At 38.5% G+C, this 15295-nt stretch overlaps 1 protein-coding gene across 5 annotated transcripts in view; it reads left to right on the forward strand.

The window, feature by feature from the left end:
- BRINP3 (BMP/retinoic acid inducible neural specific 3) overlaps positions 1-15295 on the forward strand; it is a 206350-nt gene that overhangs the window by 60728 nt on the left and 130327 nt on the right. The window lies entirely within an intron of this gene.

The raw sequence follows: 15295 nt of genomic DNA on the forward strand, positions 1-15295 counted from the left end.
ACCACAATGATTTCAATTGTGCATAGAAGAAAAAAAACACAGTGAGAGTGGTTAAGCAACAGAGTATGTTGTCCGCAAGGTGAAAATATGAATATCTCCCTTCTTGGGGATCTTCAAAATTTGACTGAACAAAGTGTTCAAAACAGAAAAAGTCCTGAGCAGCCTGAGCTAATGGGACCTGCTTTCATCAGGGAGTTGGACTAAACAACTGCAGAGGTTTCTCTCCATGTAGATTGCTCTGTGAATCTATGAAATAATACAGGCACTTATCATAGAATCATAGAATGGTTTGGGTTGGAAGGGACCTTAAAGATCATCAAGTTCCAATGCCCTGCCCTGGGCAGGGACACCTCCAATTAGATCAGGCTGCTCAAAGCTCCATCCAGCCTGGCCTTGAACACCTCCAGGGATGGGGCAGCCACAGCTTCTCTGGGCAACCTGCTCCAGTGTCTCACCACCCTCATAGTGAACAATTCCCAATATCTGATCTAAATCTACCCCCTTCCAGTTTGAAGCCATTACCTCTTGTCCTATCACTACAAGCCCTTGTTAAAAAGTCCCTCACCAGCTTTCTTATAAGCACCCTTTAGGTACTGGAAAGCTACTATAAGGTCTCCCCAGAGTCATCTCTTCTCCAGGCTGAAAAACTCCAACTCTCCCAGCCTGTCTTCATAGGAGAGGTACTCTAACACTCTGATCATCTTCATGCCCCTCCTCTAGACTTGCTCCACCAGGTCCATGTCCTTCTTCTGCTGGGGGCTCCAGAGCTGCACGCAGTACTCCAGGTGGGGTCTCACAAGAGCAGAGTAGAGGGGCAGAATCACATCCCTTGGCCACGCTTCCTTTGATGCAGCCCAGGATTCAGCTGGCTTTCTGGGCTGCGAGTGCACATTGCTGGCTTATGTTGAGCTTCTCGTCCATCAACACCCCCAAGTCCCTCTCCTCAGGGCTGCCCTCAATCCATTCTCTGCCCAGTCTGTATTTGTGCTTGGGATTGCCCCAATCCAACCCTTTTCCAGTCAGTGGGAACTTCACCAAACTGCACCGACTTCTCAAATATGATGGATAGTGGCTTGACAGCTTCATCCAACAGTTCCCTCAGGACCCATGGATGAATCCCATCAGGCCCTATGAACTTGTCCACTGTCAGGCTCCTCAGCTGGTCTCAAATCTTGTCTTCTCCTACAGTGGGCAGTACTTCATTCTCCCATTCCCTGCCTTTGCGTTCTGCAGCTTGGGCGCTGTGGTTAGAGCCTTTACCAGTGAAGACCGAGCCAAAAATTCATTGAATACCTCGGCCTTCTTCTTGTACTGGGTGACCAAGTCTCCCATTTTCTTCCTGAGTGGGGCCACATTTTCCCTAGTCTTCCGTTTGTCACTGACCTACCTGTAGAAGGCTTTCTTGTTGCCCTTGATGCCCCTGGCCAGATTTAACTTTATCTGGGCTTTAGCTTTCCTAACTTGATCCCTGGCTGCTCAGACAATTTCTCTATATTCCTCCCAGGGTACCTGTCCTTGCTTGAGACTCTTCTTTCAAAAAAACACACGTGGTATTAGAAAAATCCTTTCTTTGATGCTCAAACATGATCCAGATCTGGAGAAGGAAAGATGCATGCAACAAAATATTTCTAAACCTACTGCAATCGCTTTTCTATCAGTGTATCCCAAAGGATTTTAGGAAAAAAGGGGTTTAGAAATGGCTTTCTCCTTCCTTAATGGGTTTTTATTCACTGACACTTTATTTTATTGATTTCTAGCCTTCCAGTAATTTGAATGATTTTTTTTGCAATGGACCAATATGAAATCTCACTCCAAACTGCAATTATATTTTACTCAGGGAAGGGAAATCTAATTGGCAGTTAGATGAGCTTTCAAAGCCTAAAGTAGAAGACTGGCCAGTTAAGGTTTAGGTTCTCAGATAGCGCCCATCTGTGATTTATTATCCAGAGTTAAACTTCAGCCCAGACTTAGGTAATATTTTACCACTTCAAGAATTTTCAGCTCTACTTAGGTGTTAGAGCTTTTGTTCTTACAGAGGGGATCTTTCTGCTGAGCCAAGGACACAAATCAGACTTTAAATTCAGAGCATTCTCAGGGCTGCATGTCACTCTGAAAGATTTATTAGCTTTTAGTACTACCGGATAGTTAGCCAAACTGCATTGGCAGAGTTACTTGAGGAAATGCAACTCTGCTGGACAGCCTGCATAGAAGAAAAGTAATGAAAAGTTTGATAAATCTGGGTAAGATAAGTGAGCTTAACAGATGAAGCAGGATTCTAACAAGTGATCAAAGGGCATGTTAGCTCATACCTGAAGGAATGCACTTTAACAATTTGCTATATTTTCTGGAAGTGCGTGTTCCTGTGGTGTCTGTCCCTTTACTCATTATAATGGGAAATCAGGGTAGTTTCCTTAAAGATACTGTTTTAGCATAGCAGAAGATGAGAATTTGAATCCAGCAGGTAATTTCCCTTGAATCAGTTTTTATTTTGTTTTCTTCTTATTTGCTGTTAGATGTTTCCTATACTTTAACCTTCTTTTGTTCTACACCAAAAAATGCTGGTGATAGCGCTATTAAGGCATCTTCCCAGTTCAGAGAAAAAAATACCCTTCACAGAGAGGTAAGGAGAAATAGTTCATATAGGCAGGCAAGAAGAAAAGGGGAAGAAAATGATGTGGGTTGACAACAGTAGAATAAATGCAGAAACAGGGAAAGCAGCTTGGTTGATCCATAGCATTTCTTATCTATCTTATGAAGTTAAGTTTTTGACAAGAATATAGAGGGCACAACTCTGAGAGTTGCATAAAAACTTTACATATTCTGAGAAGGAACATTTACCCATATATACATATAAAAATATGGATATTTAGTTATTTATACATATTAAAATCTATGTATTTAAGTAACTACTGCAGTGTGCTAATATGTGCAAAAGATAGATACTAAAAGCTGCCCATGCTTTTATGAACAAACCAGCGTCTTCTGTAACACACATATACGAGAGCTTAGTAAAAGCTGTATTCAAGGCCATTCCGAAGGCTTTGTAAGTATTTAAGGACACGCTGAAGAGTTAACACCAGAGATGGAAATCTGTGTAACTCAGAGAGTATGCTGAGTACTGTGACTACCAGGAAGCAGTAAACATATGAAGATTGCCTTGTTGCAGAGGATTCTTAAAATGCAACTTCCAGACAGATCATTAAAAGATACTTTCCTGAACTCGAGTCTTCAGTCAAGCTCAGAACCGAGCTTGAACCTGGCATTTCCTTAGTTTTTCATATTGTATTGTGTGCACTTCATTGGACGTGATGCTTTATTTCATAAACTATCAGTGTCCAGCAGTGAGAGTAACAATCACTTGCTCTAAAAAAAGATCTTGTACAATGTGCCAGTCAAACAGGTCAGCCAACATGTTATTCTACTCTGGTTTTCAGTACAAATTTCAGTGCAGATTTTTACCAGTCAGTCATACCTGTTGTCATTTCTAAATTGTGAAATTCCTCATTTATTAAGACAAAGCTCCTGCATCTTACTGAGAAGCAAACTTTTTGTCCTGAAGCAAGACATTAATAGATTCATATTAATATTAATTAATATGACTTTATAAACTTATAGCCACGATTTTGCAGCTGTGTTGCATTACGCGAGTCATTTTTTTTCTGTTGTACTTTTTGCATGACATAGCTACCAGCATTTGTATCACTGTACAACCAAATATCCCGTCTCTGTGCACACCCAATGCTTACTACAGCAGGACACAGCCTGAGAGCGCTTAGCACCTGAATGGGTAACAGCAAAAAGGGAGTTGGAAAAAGACACATTTATCACCCGTTGCTTAGACGGCTGCAAACAGAGGTCTTTATCAAAGATCATATAAAAGCTCCCTGGGGGACTAAAAGACTGAACTCCCGTAGGCCATATGCTGAATTTAATGCTTTACCAACACAGTTCTTTTTCCTCAACTGAATAAGGAAAACGATAATCTTTAAACCAGTCACATGAATATATGCTGGGCAGGAAACCATATGAACATCTCCAAGCATGATGTATATTTCTGTTAGAAACAGTGCACTGTGGCTTGCGTGCAATCACCTGTTTTAAATATCTTCATTTGAAGAGTATATAAAAAGCGTATTTATATTTCCAAAATGCTCTATATTTTTGCAAGCCATAAAAGAAGTTTTATTCATTTTATTTATTTATCATTCTGTGATTCTGTGATTTGAAGGACCGGTTTGCATCATTTCTTGCTAGGAATAATTCTTCCTTGAATATTTGGGAACTCTTTTGTGTCATCAGATGATTGGGGAAAATAGTTTGGAGAAATATGATAACAGCAAATGGATATAAATTTGCCTGCGTAGGAATGCTGACCAAGCTTTAGCTCAGTATGAATAGCTAAATAAAATTCAGATACTGCAGGTTGCACACAAGTGGTTCACTACCAACGCAGAGACAGAGAAAATATTTTTTTACCACAATATGAATTCAAAAAATCTGAGCTAAAATAACAACAAAATCAGCAATTCAAGCCTTCAGGTAACCTCAGGAAGGCAGCATGACTTCACACAAATCTGCAATTAAAGTAAAGATAAAAGAGAAAAATCATTCTTTTTGATGTCGTTTCTGTTTCATCGGATTTGTCAGTTTCCAAAGGTAACGAAGGATCGACATGATCTCTTCATAGTCCCAGATGATATACCTGAAAAAGCACACAGACAATGAGTCACAAAGCTTTGTCAGATAGCTGGAGCTTGAATGATGAATCCAAAAGGTCATAAAATAATCTGGGAAAAATGTTTATAAACATTCAGGACACAACTTATCTTTGAAACAAAATCATTGATGCAACTGATTTCCAAAACACCAATGATACCCTCAAAATTGACATGGAAAGGCTGTAATTTTTCCAGAAAGCTTCCTAAAATGAGTGGATATAATTATTTTCATTTGAGCAGCTCACATATTTTATGATAAATCTTACAAAATGGGACATGCATAATCCTTTTTTTCTGTGTACCATCCCAGAAATTCCAAGTTCTGTTTTCTGTTTAGAGCTAGATTCTGATACCCTAATTCATAACAAATAATTACATATTTCATGAGTATCTCTCCCACCTACAAATACCTACGGTATTTAAGTGGACCTTTCCAGATTGAAAAATGTCCAAATGATAATGAATCGGAGGCAGCAGATTTCATTCACCGCAAGAAGACAAAAATATAGCTGATGGGATGGACAAGGATTATTTTAATGAAATAATTATTTCTTGCCTTGCCTGCTAGAGGCTGTCTGAAAGCTTGGGCAGCGGATTAAGTAAAAGTTGAAGGCTCTCCTCAGTTTTTGATTGTGCTTAATTATTGAATGACTTTTTTATAAGTTTTGGAACTTTGTTCAGACCCACAGTTATCTGCTGACAATCGAGTAAAAATTTCCACCACTGCAATCTCAGAACTCAGTTATGGTAATCATTTTATACTTGATTGTTGGTGATGGTGGTCCACTGAGTTAGGGTGAGCTCCAAAGACAACAATATGATTACATATTTTTGCATGTTACAGTTAAATTCAGCTTGGTTCTTGTACTTCACATTTGGCACCTATTCAGTTTAAATTGCTATTTTTGATTGTAAGAATTATGGAATATGTTGGCTAGACCCATTCTATGTCTCCTCCCGATGCTCCTGTATCAGCATCTGAACATCCGTGATATAAAGTCCATGCTTGAAGAACTCATTGTTTCAGAAACAGATGTCTCCTGAAATCTAAAAAATTTCATCTTGCCATACTTCTAACGAATAGCCAACATGATTTTTCCGACTTACTGCCTCATTCATTTTACAGTCTGTTTGGTTTTTTTTATTTCTTTACAATTTGGATGACTTTAGAGAGTGATATTTAACAAATAATTTTGTGTTTGGCTTTTTTTATTCAGCATCCCAAATACAATTACCCTGTTAAAAGGGAGAAGTATTAGTTCAGGTCTGTATACAGGTGTGGCTGGCTGTTCATACTCTGAAGGTGAGATTTAACAACAAATTCTTTTGAAAAGAAAAAAAATCCTGTAAAAGCAACAGTGTTTTCAAGAGTAGCATATCTTTCTCCATTAAACCCTGTCATCTTATCCCAAGTATATTTCTGAGTTTGTCACTTTCCATTCTACTTCTAGTGTCACTAAATTAACCTTCTATACACAGTAGGATCTCAAAATCAAACAGTTGTTAAGACCTTGAAGGTAAAAATCTAAAGAAGGCATGTGTCTTCAGATAATTACTTTTCTGAATAAAGGTGTCTTCCTTTTTTTTTCCTTTTAAAGAAAGGAAAAAGTACATTGTAAAAATTCCAAGCATCACCACCCTATCATTGTTACATTGCAGAACCCAAGTGCTCAGCTCTCATGGAAAACAGATTGTTCTTTCATTAGCAGAAGTGTCATGTTTAGGACTGAGCTCATTTTCATTAACACTTTGAGTTAGCTTAACGGCTATTAGTCCTGTTTTTACATCTTTGCCTTGTGGTGGGGTATAAAAATGACGAATTAGTCCCTGAAGTTTTGTTTGTGCCCTCCAGCATCCCTCTGCAGCTACTAGCTGCTATACCAACTGACTTAAGGAATGACTGCATAAATTGGTAATAATTTAAAACTAAATGTTCTATTTATGATAGAAATTCAAAATTTGTCCATTACAGCAGTATCTCTGTCTTTAATGCAGTTATTCTCATATCACTTTGGCAAATAGGGTGCTATTAGGAAAGCCTTATAAAGGGATAGGCAGTGGTTGAGTGGCAGCACTAGACATAAATGAAATTTTTTATTGATAAAGTTATCCAAAAAACCAAAAATAAAAATAGAAAAGAACTCCATCTTATAGGGTAACTTAAAGAATATAGAGGACAGTTCTCAAGACAGTTTGAGGAGACAGAGATCAATCACTTTTTTTGGTTTTTATTTCTATTTGAAGTTTGGATTGCCAGGAACTCTATGCCAGAACTGACAGCTTTGGACTTGCATCAGTTTGATTTCTATCACGTCTTCATTCCTATTGCCTTCCACCCTGTAATAGGAACTTTGACACGAACTGTCATGGGGGAATTTAGCATGGGGTAATCACAAGAACAGAACCTCATCACTCAGTGTGACAAAGTTTGAAATTTATCTGCTTAACGCTATTGGAATAGCATGTGGATAACAATTTCTGGTCTCAGATTTCTGTCCTTGGACACTCACATGTTTCATACTTGTGCCTTCCAAGGCCACGGATCCCCCAGTCCGGTTCCAACGGTCATCTTGGACCCACGGGGCCAGGACACTCACTCCCACCACTTGATGTGCCTGAGTGCTGGCTGGTGGCCCAGCCCCTAGCTGTAGCAGTGCCACCTTGGGCTTTGACTTCAACACAGTGTTGGGTGTTCCTGTACTGAGTTCCCCATGGGTAGACTATTGTTTTCACTGTTTATTGCTTTCTAGATTTGGTTGTCAGTGTAAGCAACCTTGCTTATTAGCTAGCCTCACTAATTACACAGTTCTGGGACAGTTACTTTGTTTTACTTCTTATCTCAAAGCAAGATAGTGACCTGTCACTATTAAAACACAAAGGCTTTGTGCAGAAAGAAAGAAGCATGCAACAACAAATTCGGAAGGACTTAGGGCAACGTTAGCTAAGCTTTGTTAAACCAAAGCATGCTTTATTGCATTTACCACGTATTCTGCAGTCATAGTATGCTGTAAACACAGAGGTTGCTGCCTATGACAGTGTAATTTTTCAGTAACGCGGCATATGCTATTAATCTTGTGCTACTAATGTTACTAATGGTATTAATCTTAATGTCTTTTGCAATAATGTAGTGTCATGGTGCACATTCTTATGAAATCAAGAGGCTATTTCACTATCCAATTAAGTGTACCAGTATGTGAAACTTTAGCATTATGTTAGTATCTGGGAGTAATAACTAGCATATGAACCGCTGATATTGCTGATATGCCTCTCTGAGATCAGTCCACACTGATTTATCAGCTCATTGATAGTACTTCCATCCTTTACTCCCTCATGGATTTGTATTTCTTAGACAGAGGTAAGAGATGACATGATCTAATCTGTTTGTACATTTTCTAGCGTCTCCTGTGTTTGTAATGACATGAGCAGTGCCTTGAAGTTTGCGTACCATTTGTTCTTCCTGAGTATGAGTCCTGTGTTTTATACATTGTGAATCTGATTGCAAAGCCATGCTCTTGAAAATGTCTGCAGGTGCCCAAAATGGTGGGTAACTTTTTTTGTAGAGATTATATAGTTCAAAACTGACATAATAATTGGGAAACAGAAAATGAGAAAATTCGAAGCATTTTTCACCTTGGCATTTCCAGCTAAATGTAATTGTCATTTTGGGTCACTAAATCCAGAAAACAGAGATGAACAAATGTTATTCTAAATCTGTATTTTTAGTCTGTTTCAAACATGGGGCTATACATTGTCATATGCTTACTCAGAGGTGAGGAAAAACAGGAGAGGAACAGGAGATTCATGTCAGGAACCATGTGTATGGAAGGCTGTACATAGGCAAATAATTTTAAAATTCTGCTATTTCTTTTAATATTTGCTTCATAGCTTTTTCTGAAGCATCATAGATTTTGAAAGCTGATGCATAGCCAGAGAGGTAAAGAAAAATTTCTGTAATACATTTGTATAAACTGCCAACCAAAAAAAAAAATAATCTGCCTGCATAAAAAGGGGACATACAATTAATGACTTAATTTAAACACTGTCATTCAGAGAAGGCATACTCAAGGGTAGTGGAGGCACAAGTTTAGAATGACTTCTCTTTAAAAGGGCATTTCAGTGCACAAATCTGTTGTTGATGCTACACTATGATTGAATATTAGCAGTGTACTATTAAAGGACCACCAAAAGGTCTCAGAATTGCTATCGTGTCTCCTGGTGAATACATGTCTTTCAATTTTGGACCTCTTTCAAACAGCTGACTAGTAAACCGGTCACAAAATTTAATGCTATGGCTAAGGCAGAAGTCTGTAGAACTGTGAATCAGAAAGGAAGAATTATGGGTTTTCATGCCCTGTGATATGCACAGGGGATGACACACACAGCAGCAACAGACTTTCTTTCCCCTGCATTTTGTCATCCTTGAATTCCTATAGTGAATCATCAGCACTTGTCATTTCTTCTTCTTCACCTGGGCATCTCCATTCCAGTATTTGGTCCGTCTCCAAAAACACACCCCTCACCTCTTGAAGCTGAAGCTTACTTTTGCAAAAAAATCAATTTATACATTGAGATCTTGAGTCTGTGGTAAAGTCTGGTCACAAGAAAAGGAAGAATCCAATTTCAATACTCGGGTTGGCTGAAGTATTATCCACATTCCTGAGAAGTTGTATAATTCAGTATTGCCTTGCGGTCCAAAGAAAAATCTATAACACTGCAATAGAGAAAGGCCTGTACTCCCCTTTATGCATACCACAGAAATATGGCAAGAGAACTCAAGCTGCAGTTGATCCTGAGTTGTAAGTTTGGAGCAGCGTCGGATCGCGGTATCTTCCGTCATTCCTTTTTCAATACCCCAGGTCCAGGGGCTGCACGCAACTAAGGGGCGACAAGCAGTGACTTCTTGCCAGGTTATGCTGTTTAAGGAAACACTTTTTGCAGCTGAACTTCTTCTGCCTCCAGCTGTAATGGTGTAAGAGAATTGATACAGAACGTAAAAGAAGCTGATCCCAAATATTCTGCTGCTTTATTTTAGTGAAAGAGGCAGGAGACTTTGTTTTAATTTAATCCTCCCTACCACGCATTTCTGTCAACACCTTCCTCCCCAAAATTCAAAATATTTTTTCATTATTTACAAGTATGATGGAATGCACGTTGTAATTATCAATTTATTTGTTACAGAGTTGAGTTGAAAAGCTGTTTTCATTTACACAGACAGGAACAGTACTAGCCTGTAATGTTTACGGAACAATCTGGTGTATAGAAATGTTCCCAATGTAAACATTTTGCTACAGGAAACACACAAATCAAAACTGTGGACTTCCAAAAGATAGGAAAGGCCCTTCACTGTTTCAAGGTAGTCGTTGCAAATCTGTGTGGCCACTTTTTGATACAGGACTAAAAACCGCATTAAAATGAAATATGGTAATTAAGCATTAGTTTCTTCGAATCAAAAATTAACAGCATATTTTTACTGTCGCCACAAAATGCTTCTCTCCTGCACAGTGCAGCATTACTGAATATGCACTTTCAAAATCTGAATGTCATGAATGCAGGCTGAGGTGATGCTTTTGACAGGATAAAAGTGTTTCAGCCCATTTAAAATTGGTTAGTGTGTATATGAGTGCAGAGATACAAATCCGTAGTTTAGGATACAAGAAGGAAGTGTTTCTCTAAAGGGAAAATTTCTTAAGTTCAAAGACTTGTCCAGCTGGCTCAGCCAAGAACAGCTTTTTTTCCTCGTCACTGTGTACCATGTTTTATTCAAGTCACACTTGCACAGAACTTTCCCAGTATTCCCTTATTGTCTGAGATAATTTACTTTCAGCTTGATCTTGAATAACTGGCCAGAGCTGGTTTTGTTCATCTGTGAAACAGAAGGTATTACATCAGTGCTAAAAAAAAGCTTATGGAATGCAAACTCTGTGGAAATACCATCAAAACGTATACATGCATGAGAGTATTAGTACTTCAATATTAAGCTACTGAAGCAACCCACATGAGCTTTTAAGGTTTTTTGAGCAAGGGTAAGTTCTGCGTACTTCCAAGAAAATTCCCAGATACATACAAATAAGGCAGGGTTGAACTGTATTATGTCAGAATATTTAAGTTGTTGCTATTTTACAGTGAAGGGGAAATTCAAATTGTAACTGCTCAGCAGTGGTAATTTGTGACCAAGGGATGATCTGGCTCAGAGGCCCAGCTGCAGAAGGGGTTAAACTGTTTGGAAGCAGGGATGGTAGAGACAGAAGGATTCCCAGCAAGAGAGTGAAGTTTCCCTTGGTGATGAGATAAGGAAGAGCCTCAGCATTGTCTTGCAGCCATCATGCAATGCTCCGGGACCAGCTTTGGGCAGCAGAGCTGTGCAGGAGGTGAAAGCAAGGCCGTGCTGAGGCACGCCATGGCACTGCTCCTGGGATTGCTGCTGCTGCGAGTGTACGTAAGGAGCTGGCTAAAAGTGGTGTATCTTTGCAGACTCCTTGTAGAACCACTTATGGCAGTAGGACTCTGACAAATGTGTTGCTCATTAATTTTTAAAAAATGTATATTTAAGCACAAATGTGTTTAATTTACCTCAAGGGGTACCATAAAAATTCCCCAATAACAGTCATGTTAATTGAATGTGATAAGAGATGAGTGGAAAGGCAGATCTTTATGATGTCAGATTTCTGCTATGGATTTTGATTTTTTTGCATCTAGTAGTCTTATTCATTTCTACTTCCGCCATCTTCCTTCCTCACTCCCACATCTAAGCTTATTTTATTTCTCAGTAAAAAAAATTTTCTATCTCTACTTCTACTGCCCTTCTTTCTAATATTCATCTGCTTTGGGTCTTATCACCAGAGTCTTCATCTCCAGTGACTCTTCAAAGATTGTGACTTTCTTTGAACTTTGCTTTTGCCTTTGTTTCTAGTAACAGAAGATTTGGGGTTATAGTCATGAAAATGTTGCTGGGGGTGTGGGGCAGAAGCTGATGAGGTTTCTGATCTTCATTGGGAAGAGAAAATGGATTCCCAGTTTTTTAACACACAGAGATATATGTTTGATACAGTTCTATGTAATGCTTGTTTGAAAAAAGGGAGAAAAGACTTCCTGCAACTGAAGCAAGAGAATTTCATATTTAAAACAAATTTCTGTGATGTAATTTTAATCAAATTCTGGCATATTAAAAAAAAAAAACAACAACCAAACCAAAACAACTTATTTGTTTCCCCATAACTTTAGAATTCTGAACAAGATACTTGTCTTGAAAAAGTTTTGGAACGAGATTATTCATAAGCAATATTTCTCTGGACATGCTTAAATGGTCTTCAGCTATAAGATATATAATTCCACTTTAGTACTGCATGTGAATTCATTTCCAGAAATGCAAATACATGTGCATTCAAGCAAGCCATATATGACATTAATGCAGCATATTAGGAGGAAGCATTTCCCTAAGATCCCTTTTCAGAAAAGCAGATCTCACAAACATTGTCCTGTCTCAAGGGCAGTAAAAGATGACAGCTTGGAAGGAACATCAGAATCTTACAATAGCTGAATGGGTTTTGAGTGATAGAGTGGTTGCACTTCTGCTGAATTAGACATGCAAAATACACCGCAGATAAGAATTTAAGAACTACAGGTGTTTGCCATTGAGGGTTATATTGTTTTCGTATCCTATGGGAAGCTGTTGAACAGGAGAGGGGGGTACAAGAGAGTAAGAAACATAACCCTGCAGTCAGGTTTCCAATTAGTACAATTAAAGTTTGTCTTGGAGCTAGTTGTGTTCTCTGTACTATCCTTGTGGATTAAAAAACGGTTTTAGTTCTGTTTTTACAGAATAGTTAGCAAACTGGAGTCTTGTCCTACAAGTGACGTTTGCAGACATTGTTCCAATAATGGGACTATGTAATTTAGTAGCACTATGCTAATAGCAAACCTTGACCCATGCAGAAGTAAGGGAGCGGAAGCCTTGCCTTCCTCCATATGCATTCTGTGTACTTTTGGGAAACTAATACTTGCAAGTTTGCAAGGAGAGAACCCGACTTTACTCCTCAGTCACTCTAGAGCTTTCTTCTCATGGTTCAAGAAAAAAGCCCTTCCACTTTTGTAGAGTTATATGCAAATCTCAGCCACAATCTGGTCTTGCTTAGTATAAGAATAGGGATTTTTCACTGTTGATTTTCCTCTAAATCCGGGGGCCTTCCACTGAGTTCATCCCTACGGTTAAATTCTAGAAGATACTACGCAAAGGAAATGGTCTCAGCAACCATCCCAAATGGTTTGTAATATGTCTGAATCCAACATGCATCTCACTCACATTATGCCGTATGATTTGATGCAGATTTGTCTAACCAGAATGTGTGCAAGCAAATTCACATACACACACACTGTAATAAGGCTTCCTACCCCTCCAGGAGCTTTGAAAAGATGTAGGCTACTTTTCCTATTTTTATTCATTGATCCATCCATCCTTGAAGCAAAAGACATATTATATTTCATAGCTTCAGCCACAAGGACCTCCAGCCTCACTGAGGAATTTTCTGAACCACTGACTCTAATTTCCATATTCTGGGGAGAACGGTAGAATGCATTAGATTAATATCTGAACTTAGTAAAGCATTTGATACCATAGCTCACAAGAATTATTCATGAGAATAATCTATCTTGGCTTGGCTATGACCCTTTGGAGGAATTTGTACTTAAAAATGCTTAAATGTAAATGTCTATGAGGATGTAGTTGATCTAGGGAGCAATCACGTCAACCCCAGACCTCAGAATGAAATAAAATTAATGTCACTTATGTAGTCCCTTATCCTACTCAAGGGATGAAACACATAAGTTTAGAGTCGGAAAAGTGCTTTGCTGTAAGTGACTAGGATATTTTGGCTGACATTCTGGTTTTTAATAGTAATGGTTTTAGGCTTACTTGCATATAAATACAAGCTTGGTTATTTTCCCAAGGAGGCCTCTGGGTCCATTTCATCAATTAAAATAATATTTTATAAACCATTAACAATACTCTGCAACAATTGGAAACACTCACTCAATGGCAAGAATAAAATGAAAGCTTCCGTGGTGCCACTAGTGAAAAGCAAATGCCACCCACACCTTTTTATAAGACTTTGTTCCTTCATTAGAATTTCAGAGATGCCGTAGTGATGGGCATCGATGATGTGCTTAGGTAAAATACAAATGCCACAGAGCTGAAAAAAGGAGGAGAAGATTTGTTATAACCAGTTCTGAGGAAGAAGCTTCTGTCATCTCCCGAGATGGTGTGGAAGAAGAATGGCAGGTCATTTGGTTCCAGGAGGTCACCTGGGAAATATTACTGTATGTCACACGGTAAGAGCAGTCTTAAAGGGTGCCTTGCTGCTGACATGTGCTGTGCTATTTGGGTTATGTCTGGAAACCAGCAACTTTCAGATCCAGTCACCCACTGATCAAGGGAATTGCTGCCAACCAGGAAATCATATCAGAAATTACAGCATTTTTGTCACTAGTGCAGAAACAAACAAGAATAAACTTAGGTTTTTTTCAAACTCTTAAGTAAAAAGATAAAATGATGACGATTCAGAATGATTTAATATACTTAATTTATAATGAGTTGCTTGCTCCTAATTTCTGTGCAACTATAGAGATGGATAGAAAGGCATTCATAGCCATTCATTTGACCATTTTCAGGAGTTTCTGATTTCCAAGAATTCCCTATTTCAGGAATCTCCTCTTCCCAAAATCCCCTGTAGCACATCTACTGCTAACATAAGCTGGGGAATTCTGAACTTGAAGCTTCTTAAAAAGAAGGCTGAGCATGAATTTGCCTTTTCTTGGGGCAGTTTGATGCTTTCTAGCCTCCCTATATGTTTTAGTGACTGGGATAAATTTTGTGTAGCTGATGCCTTGAAAATGATAGGAGCTATCAGTTTAATGAGAAGTTCAGCTTGCTGTAGCTAAAGTGCTTTGCTTATTTTTTTTTTGTGTGCCATGATCAAGTACAGCATCAGGGTCACTAAACTATATCTTTATACTCTAATTACATGTCCACATATGTGATTGACTAAAAAATTGAAAATGTTGACCTCACAGAAAACAAAGAACTTTAAAAAAATGATACATGCCAGATTTTTTGAGAATTGCCTTATTCCCCCTGCAGCAAAACTGTATGCAACCCTGACAGGGAAGAGACAAGGTTAATGGAGATGCTGACATTTAATGCCAATAGTAAACATTTCAGCATGCAGAAAGCTAATTATTTACAGCTTAAGCAGTGAGAAATTACAAAGCTTGTCTTCAGGCCTTGTGGCTTCTGTGATGGTATTTGTATAGGTGATGTGTTCACAAAAGGATTTCTTTACTGCTCTATTTTCTTTACTGTATTCTCTTTAGACACTATTCTGCTGAACTTTCTGCGGGCTAATATCTCACAGAACACAACAAAAAGTGGTTATTTAGAAACACTTCCACAGCTATAATACTTTTTTTTTACCCTCTAATGCACCTTTTTTAATAACTTTCAGCTGAAAGTACTGAGTACCTCATGTTTACTAAATCACCTGTAGGTATTGTCTCACCACAAACCCAACTTGTAAAGCCATAAG

Source organism: Larus michahellis, chromosome 8 (assembly GCF_964199755.1).
Source record: "Larus michahellis chromosome 8, bLarMic1.1, whole genome shotgun sequence".
In the NCBI taxonomy this organism is placed as follows: Eukaryota; Metazoa; Chordata; class Aves; order Charadriiformes; family Laridae; genus Larus; species Larus michahellis.